This window comes from Heptranchias perlo, chromosome 20 (genome assembly GCF_035084215.1).
Source record: "Heptranchias perlo isolate sHepPer1 chromosome 20, sHepPer1.hap1, whole genome shotgun sequence".
In the NCBI taxonomy this organism is placed as follows: Eukaryota; Metazoa; Chordata; class Chondrichthyes; order Hexanchiformes; family Hexanchidae; genus Heptranchias; species Heptranchias perlo.
In genome coordinates this window covers 3,823,541-3,830,662 of record NC_090344.1, presented here as the reverse complement: position 1 = coordinate 3,830,662, position 7,122 = coordinate 3,823,541, and the positions used below count along the sequence as shown (strand labels likewise).

Sequence of the window (7,122 nt, the reverse complement as noted above, 5' to 3'; positions counted from 1 at the left end):
GACCTCGTGACGCAACGGTAGCGCGTCTGACTCCAGATCAGAAGGATGCGTGTTCAAATCACGTCGGGGTCATCGCATTTTCGCAACGTTTCAGTGTCACTCTGTTTTATCGCGGGGCAGTCTTTCAGGGATGGTCCATTCACTGTATGTAAAATAATATTGATCATAGAATGAACACACCACAGAAAGAGGCCATTCGACCCATCAATTCCTTACCTGCCTTTTGTAAGAACAATCCCATTGGTCCCATTCCCCGTCCCTTTCCCCGTGGCTCTGCATTTTCCCCTTCAAGTATTTATCAAATTCCTTTTGAAAGCCACGATTGAATCTGCTTCCACCACCCTTTCAGGCAGCGCATTCCAGATCATAACCATTCGCTGCGTAAAAAAGATTTTCCTCATGTCGCCTTTGGTTCTTTTGCCAATCACCTCAAATCTGTGTCCTCTTGTTCCCGACACTTCCGTCAATGGGAACAGCTACTCTTTATTAACTTTATCTAAACCCTTCATGACTTTGAACACTTCTATCAAATCTCCTCTGAACCTTCTCTGTTCTAAGCTGAACAACCCCAGCACGGTGTAAATGCGGTCAATTTGCTCCAATGTATTTATTTGGGCATTAAACAAAACGTGAAAGACTGGCAAGGCGATTTGCGAACAAAGCTCGTTGCTTTAAGACAATAAATCTAATCGCTGCGTGGGCGCTGGGTTCCAATCCGTTTACTGATAGAATTTCTGGCAATGTTCATTTTGACCTGTTCGCAGAAAACCCGCTTGTAGTGCGATGGAGCAGATGATGTGAAAGAAGTTGAAAGTGAAAGTGCAGATATTAGTTTGATCACAGTGACTGGACACGTTTCCACAGGTAAGGGCCTCTTACACTTAAGATTCTTTCCAGCAGAGTGGGACAGGTGATCAAAGTGACCGGACTCTCGCGGCGCAATCAGTCAGTGCGGGGTCCTTACATGACAGGACATGATCGGGAAATGGAGAGATTGTTAATTCGAGTCTTAGCTAAGTCAAACAATCCTTTTGCTTGTGAACATTTCGACCAGAGTTGAAGGTACAATTGGTGTGCTCCAAAATGCATCTACTTATTTGAATTGACATGTGGTTCCTCCGGACTACTCTGTTGCAAAGTTTAGTATTTTTTTATTCGTTCATGGGATGTGGGCGTCGCTGGCGAGGCCGGCATTTATTGCCAATTCCTAATTGCCCTTGAGAAGGCGGTGGTGAGCCGCCTTCTTGAACCGCTGCAGTCCGTGTGGTGACGGGTCTCCCACAGTGCTGTTAGGAAGGGAGTTCCAGGATTTTGACCCAGCGACGATGAAGGAACGGCGATATATTTCCAAGTCGGGATGGTGTGTGACTTGGAGGGGAACGTGCAGGTGGGGTTGTTCCCATGTGCCTGCTGCTGTCGTCCTTCTAGGTGGTAGAGGTCGCGGGTTTGGGAGGTGCTGTCGAAGAAGCCTTGGCGAGTTGCTGCAGTGCATCCTGTGGATGGTACACACTGCAGCCACAGTGCGCCAGTGGTGAAGGGAGTGAATGTTAAGTGTGGTGGATGGGGTGCCAATCAAGCGGGCTGCTTTATCTTGGATGGTGTCAAGCTTCTTGAGTGTTGTTGGAGCTGCACTCATCCAAGCAAGTGGAGAGTAGTCCATCACACTCCTGACTTGTGCCTTGTGGATGGTGGAAAGGCTTTGGGAATTCAGGAGGTGAGTCACTCGCCACCGAATACCCAGCCTCTGACCTGCTCTCGTAGCCACAGTATTTATATGGCTGGTCCAGTTAAGTTTCTGGTCAATGGTGACCCCCAGGATGTTGATGGTGGGGGATTCGGCGATGGTAATGCCGTTGAATGACAAGGGGAGGTGCTCAGACTCTCTCTTGTTGGAGATGGTCATTGCCTGGCATTTGTCTGGCGCGAATGTTACTTGCCAGTTTTGAGCCCAAGCCTGGATGTTGTCCAGGTCTTGCTGCATGCGGGCTCGGACTGCTTCATTATTTGAGGGGTTGCAAATGGAACTGAACACTGTGCAATCATCAGCGAACATCCCCATTTCTGACCTTATGATGGAGGGAAGGTCATTGATGTTGCAGCTGAAGATGGTTGGGCCAAGGACACTGCCTTGAGGAACTCCTGCAGCAATGTCCTGGGGCTGAGATGATTGGCCTCCAACAACCACTACCATCTTCCTTTGCGCTCGGTATGACTCCAGCCACTGGAGAGTTTTCCCCCTGATTCCCATTGACTTCAATTTTACTCGGGCTCCTTGGTGCCACACTCGGTCAAATGCTGCCTTGATGTCAAGGCCAGTCACTCTCACCTCACCTCTGGAATTCAGCTCTTTTGTCCATGTTTGGACCAAGGCTATAATGAGGTCTGGAGCCGAGTGGTCCTGGCGGAATCCAATCTGAGCATCGGTGAGCTGGTTATTGGTGAGTAAGTGTTGCTTGATAGCACTGTCGACGACACCTTCCATCACTTTGCTGATGATTGAGAGTAGACTGATGGGGCGGTAATTGACCGGATTGGATTTGTCCTGCTTTTTGTGGACAGGACATACCTGGGCAATTTTCAACAATGTCGGGTAGATGCCAGTGTTGTAGCTGTACTGGAACAGCTTGGCGAGAGGCGCAGCTAGATCTGGAGCACAAGTCTTCAGCACTACAGCTGGGATGTTGTCGGGGCCCGAGCCTTTGCTGTATCCAGTGCACTCAGCCGTTTCTTGATATCACGTGGAGTGAATCGAATTGGCTGAAGACTGGCTTCCGTGATGGTGGGGATATCGGGAGGAGTCTGAGATGGATCATCCACTTGACACTTCTGGCTGAAGATGGTTGCAAACGCTTCAGCCTTGTCTTTTGCACTCACGTGCTGGACTCCGCCATCATTGAGGATGGGGATGTTTGCAGAGCCTCCTCCTCCCGTTAGTTGTTTAATTGTCCACCACCATTCAAGACTGGATGTGGCAGGACTGCAGAGCTTTGATCTGATCCGCTGTTTGTGGAATCGCTTAGCTCTGTCTATAGCATGTTGCTTCCGCTGTTTAGCACGTATGTAGTCCTGAGTTGTAGCATCACCAGGTTGGCACCTCATTTTTAGGTACGCCTGGTGCTGCTCTGGGCATGCTCTTCTACACTCCTCATTGAACCAGGGTTGATCTCCTGGCTTGTTGGTAATGATAGAGTGAGGAATATGCCGGGCCATGAGGTTACAGATTGTGCTGGAATACAAATCTGCTGCTGCGGATGGCCCACAGCGCCTCATGGATGCCCAGTTTTGAGTTGCCAGATCTGTTCTGAATCTATCCCATTTAGTACGGTGGTAGTGCCACACAACACGTTGAATGGTCTCCTCAGTTCGAAGACGGAACTTGGTCTCCACGAGGACAGTGCGGTGATCACTCCTACCAATACTGTCATGGACAGATGCATTTGCGACAGGTAGATTGGTGAGGACGAGGTCAAGTAAGTTGTTTACAGGAGGGAGGTTGCGGTTTTGGAGACTCAAACTATGATTTTGATCCATCTATAAATCGTGGGATCGAACTGGAGCTTCAAACCAGCACCTTAGACCGCTCAGCCAGGATACTTTCCATCCTGCACTGCAGGAGGAGTTTTACAAGAATAGAATTACAGCAGACAAGAATTCTACCCCTCAAGCACCAATGCTCGCACGGCAGCAGGATGCATGTGTCCAGTTAGAAACCTGTCTGAAGGAACATGCAGTCTGATCGAGCCGGAAGTCCAGCAGATTGACTTTCGGTCTGAGCAGAGGATGAGTCTCCTCCTTGAGAGTGTTTCGCCAATCCAGCTCAGAGTGGTTTAGAATAATAAATTCGGGTGTGACTGGAGCCACTTGTGTGAGATGAAGTGTCGGGGGCTGTTTCCCATCCTTGACGGACATTAATGATCCTGTTGCGGTTTTGCTGCAAAATTTCACTTCCCAGCTCCCGAAACTAAAATTCAACTCTGGTGGGACTCGAACCCAAATCCTTTGAATATCTCCTCCAATTATTAAGTAGAAGTCCAACACGCTATCCATTGCGCCACAGAGTCAGTTATGCATTATGTGGGAGAGCGGGGATCCTGTGCTGTGGTTGAGGCGGTCATGCTGCTCCTCCTTCCGCCTCTCACATTCCGAGAGCCGCGGCGGCAGTCTGCACGGATCACCCTCCAATGGATCCGGCTCCAGCCGCTTGTTGTGGTCCTGGTGCAAGAACAGTCGCGTCTGCCTCCACATCAGAAGGATGCGTGTTTTGAACCAGGTTGAAATCACAGCATTTTCACTGTGGCTCAGGGTCCTGCTGATAGATTTTAGATCGGGACAGTGTTTTAGTGATGGGATGTTCAGTGTTTGTGCAACAACATCAAAATTAAGTTTGAGACATTAATGCGCTTTTTTTTCTGTTACTTTCTATTTACACCCTCTCCAGTTTTATGTAGAAACAGTTAACAATGTTTAAGTGATGTGGTGTGCAGCGTTTGTGGAATCAGTGTAATTAAATTTGATACTTTCATCTATTCTTTCTCTAACCCAGACTCTGATCATTAGATTTGTAGCTTCACCCTGTTTAAAATAGGTTACTCAGTGATATAAATAAAAAAGTTACAACCCCGAAACCTCAGTGGGTATATTTGTTCCAATGCTTTGTGATTGTCTCGATTTTCATTCAAATTTTCAATCAGCAAATCCCAACGGGTGCTTTGGAATTGACAAACTAATTTATTATTTGGCTGGTTCCTGGAAATTATCCAGTGGGGATTTCCTTACCTGTACAGATATAGATATAAATACATTCCATCATTCCACAAATGACAGTTGTGTAAATAAATATATCTCGATATCCAACATGGGAAAGCAGCTCTTCACGTTCTTAAACAAATTTCCTCATTTTATGTTATTAATCCACTTACGTTTCAATGTAGAACATATATTCAGAGTATCCCTCTAAACTTAAAGAATAGTAAAACAATTTCAGGTTTTACAAACACATAACACGCTGTCGTATAAGTAAGATTAAGTCCGACTTTGTGAAATTTGTATTCTAATTGTCTTTCTGATGGTGCGAAAAATATTTCTAGATGTCCGTCCCCAACTTAACAGAGAACCTAAGATGAAAACCAAAAGGATTTTTCAAAAACTATTTGGAGCGATTTGATAGGTTCCACTTCTCCTTTCTTTAATTGTTACCTTTTGCTAATTGTTCATCTTGATCCGTTTGCTTCATTTTTTTCAGTCATTTATGGTGAATTTCTATCCGTTAACGATCTTAAATATGTGATTTGTTTGTTCCCTCCATCTTGACTTGTGATTTGTTGACCTTCAGGTAAAAGTCTGAAACAGAAATGTGTTTATATTCAGGAGTGACTCTGAAGTGTGAGACCGAGAGGTGATGCCGGATGTGTGACCGAGAGAACAACTGCTGGAGGCAGAACTGTCCGTAACTTAACATACCCCGTGTGGCATTGCTCATGGTAAGTCGGATGACAATGTTTTATATTGACTGAACGGCTATGTATATAACACACCACGGATTTTACTGCTGGTTTAACTCCACAAAGTATAATCACCATAAATGACCAAAGTCTCAGATCAGTTAGAATTGAATTGCTGTTGGTGAGGGGAGTTTGTACATTGGAAGGAGTTTATACATTTACACCTCCAGGTAAACCTGCAAACCTCTCTCGCCTGTAGGTGACGTCACCATGAGGTGTCCACCTTTCTTTGCGCTTCTGGACTTCTGAAGTGTGATTGAACCTTCCCAAAAGTTTCCTATAATTAGTGAGGAAGGAAGGTATCAGTGTAAATGTGAGATATAAACGTCGATGTTTCACTGGGTACCATGGGAACCAGATACACTGCTCATTCCAGTTATTTGTCCAGCAGGAAACAGAAATCATTCTCTTCAACTGCACTCGCCCGAAGGAAAAGGAAACAAACAAAACTGCTCGGCTCTTTGTTTTCGCTTCTTCTGCTGGTTTACGTTCACTCACAGAGAAATTGACAGAGAGAGACTGAGAGATTGGATTGGCTTTTTCACTTTGTAATCGATTATACTTTGTACTTATTGTAAGAGACGGTTCCATCCCAATTGTCATGTGCCTGATATTCTCATTAATACTATGATGTGTTCAAAATGAGTTTCTACTAATTTTACAAAAGCTGAACAGCGAAACTGCTCTGAAACGAGTTTCGCTTCGCAACTTTTAATGGAGATGGGTTGCTGGTTGCAACTAAATCAGTTTGTAAAATCAGCCCTCTGGAACAGTATCCTCGAAACGTGTTTCGGACACATTGTATGAGAGGTCCGTCTGTGCAATGAAAGAGCACTTCCGCACTGCAGTTCTGGAATCCTTTCCTTGTTGACTCCGAAACTAATACAAATATTATTTTGTTAAAGATCATTTTGTTGCTGAACTCACAAATTGGGTAAATATCACATCGGAGGCTTAAGACAATAAAGGACCCGACGAAACAGGCATTTTGAGCAGCGAAGCCACGGAGCCAAATCAAGCTGCAAAATCACCATCTCCTCTCACTGATACCTGTCAGATACTCGCCACTGTCTGTTGGAGTTTGAGGCCGTTTGGTTCATTTCGATTTCTCTTGCACATTTCGCTGTTTTATTAACTGTCAACCTGTCGGTTGATTCTGAATGAAAAGTGAATTAAATTACACCAGCTACCATGACTTGGGCCAGTGGCGCAATGGATAACGCGTCTGACTACGAATCAGAAGATTGTAGGTTCGACTCCTACCTAGCTCGGGTTCATACAATTTTATCTCTGACACTGGGGAACGAAGAATCAAATTTCGTAATAAGATATTGTTTATGGTGAAGCAGCAAAGAAAATATTCCATCTTGAAAGATTTGGGTTCAATTACAAAAAGAAACTGTGACCACAACGTTTTCCAACAAGCCGCCTTTGAAGTTGATGTCAGACACACGAACATTGCAGCCCGAGGTGGAGGCACCGCGCTGATGACCTTCAGGTGAAAACGGGCCGTTCAGACACTTCGTGTGACACAAGAGCTTTCCAATCCCCGCGAGATCCTGGACGCCGAGACGTTCGTTGAAAGCAGCATTCACCGGCAGGACCGCTATTCCGCTCCCTT

The 7,122-nt window shown here is 45.6% G+C and overlaps 2 non-coding genes across 2 annotated transcripts; both read left to right on the top strand.

Annotated features, from left to right (window-relative positions):
• trnaw-cca (transfer RNA tryptophan (anticodon CCA)) lies at positions 1-72 on the top strand. The gene has a single exon. It is a non-coding gene; the product is annotated as a tRNA-Trp (tRNA).
• A 6,627-nt stretch (positions 73-6,699) lies between these two features.
• trnar-acg (transfer RNA arginine (anticodon ACG)) lies at positions 6,700-6,772 on the top strand. The gene has a single exon. It is a non-coding gene; the product is annotated as a tRNA-Arg (tRNA).
• The last annotated feature ends 350 nt before the right edge of the window (positions 6,773-7,122 follow it).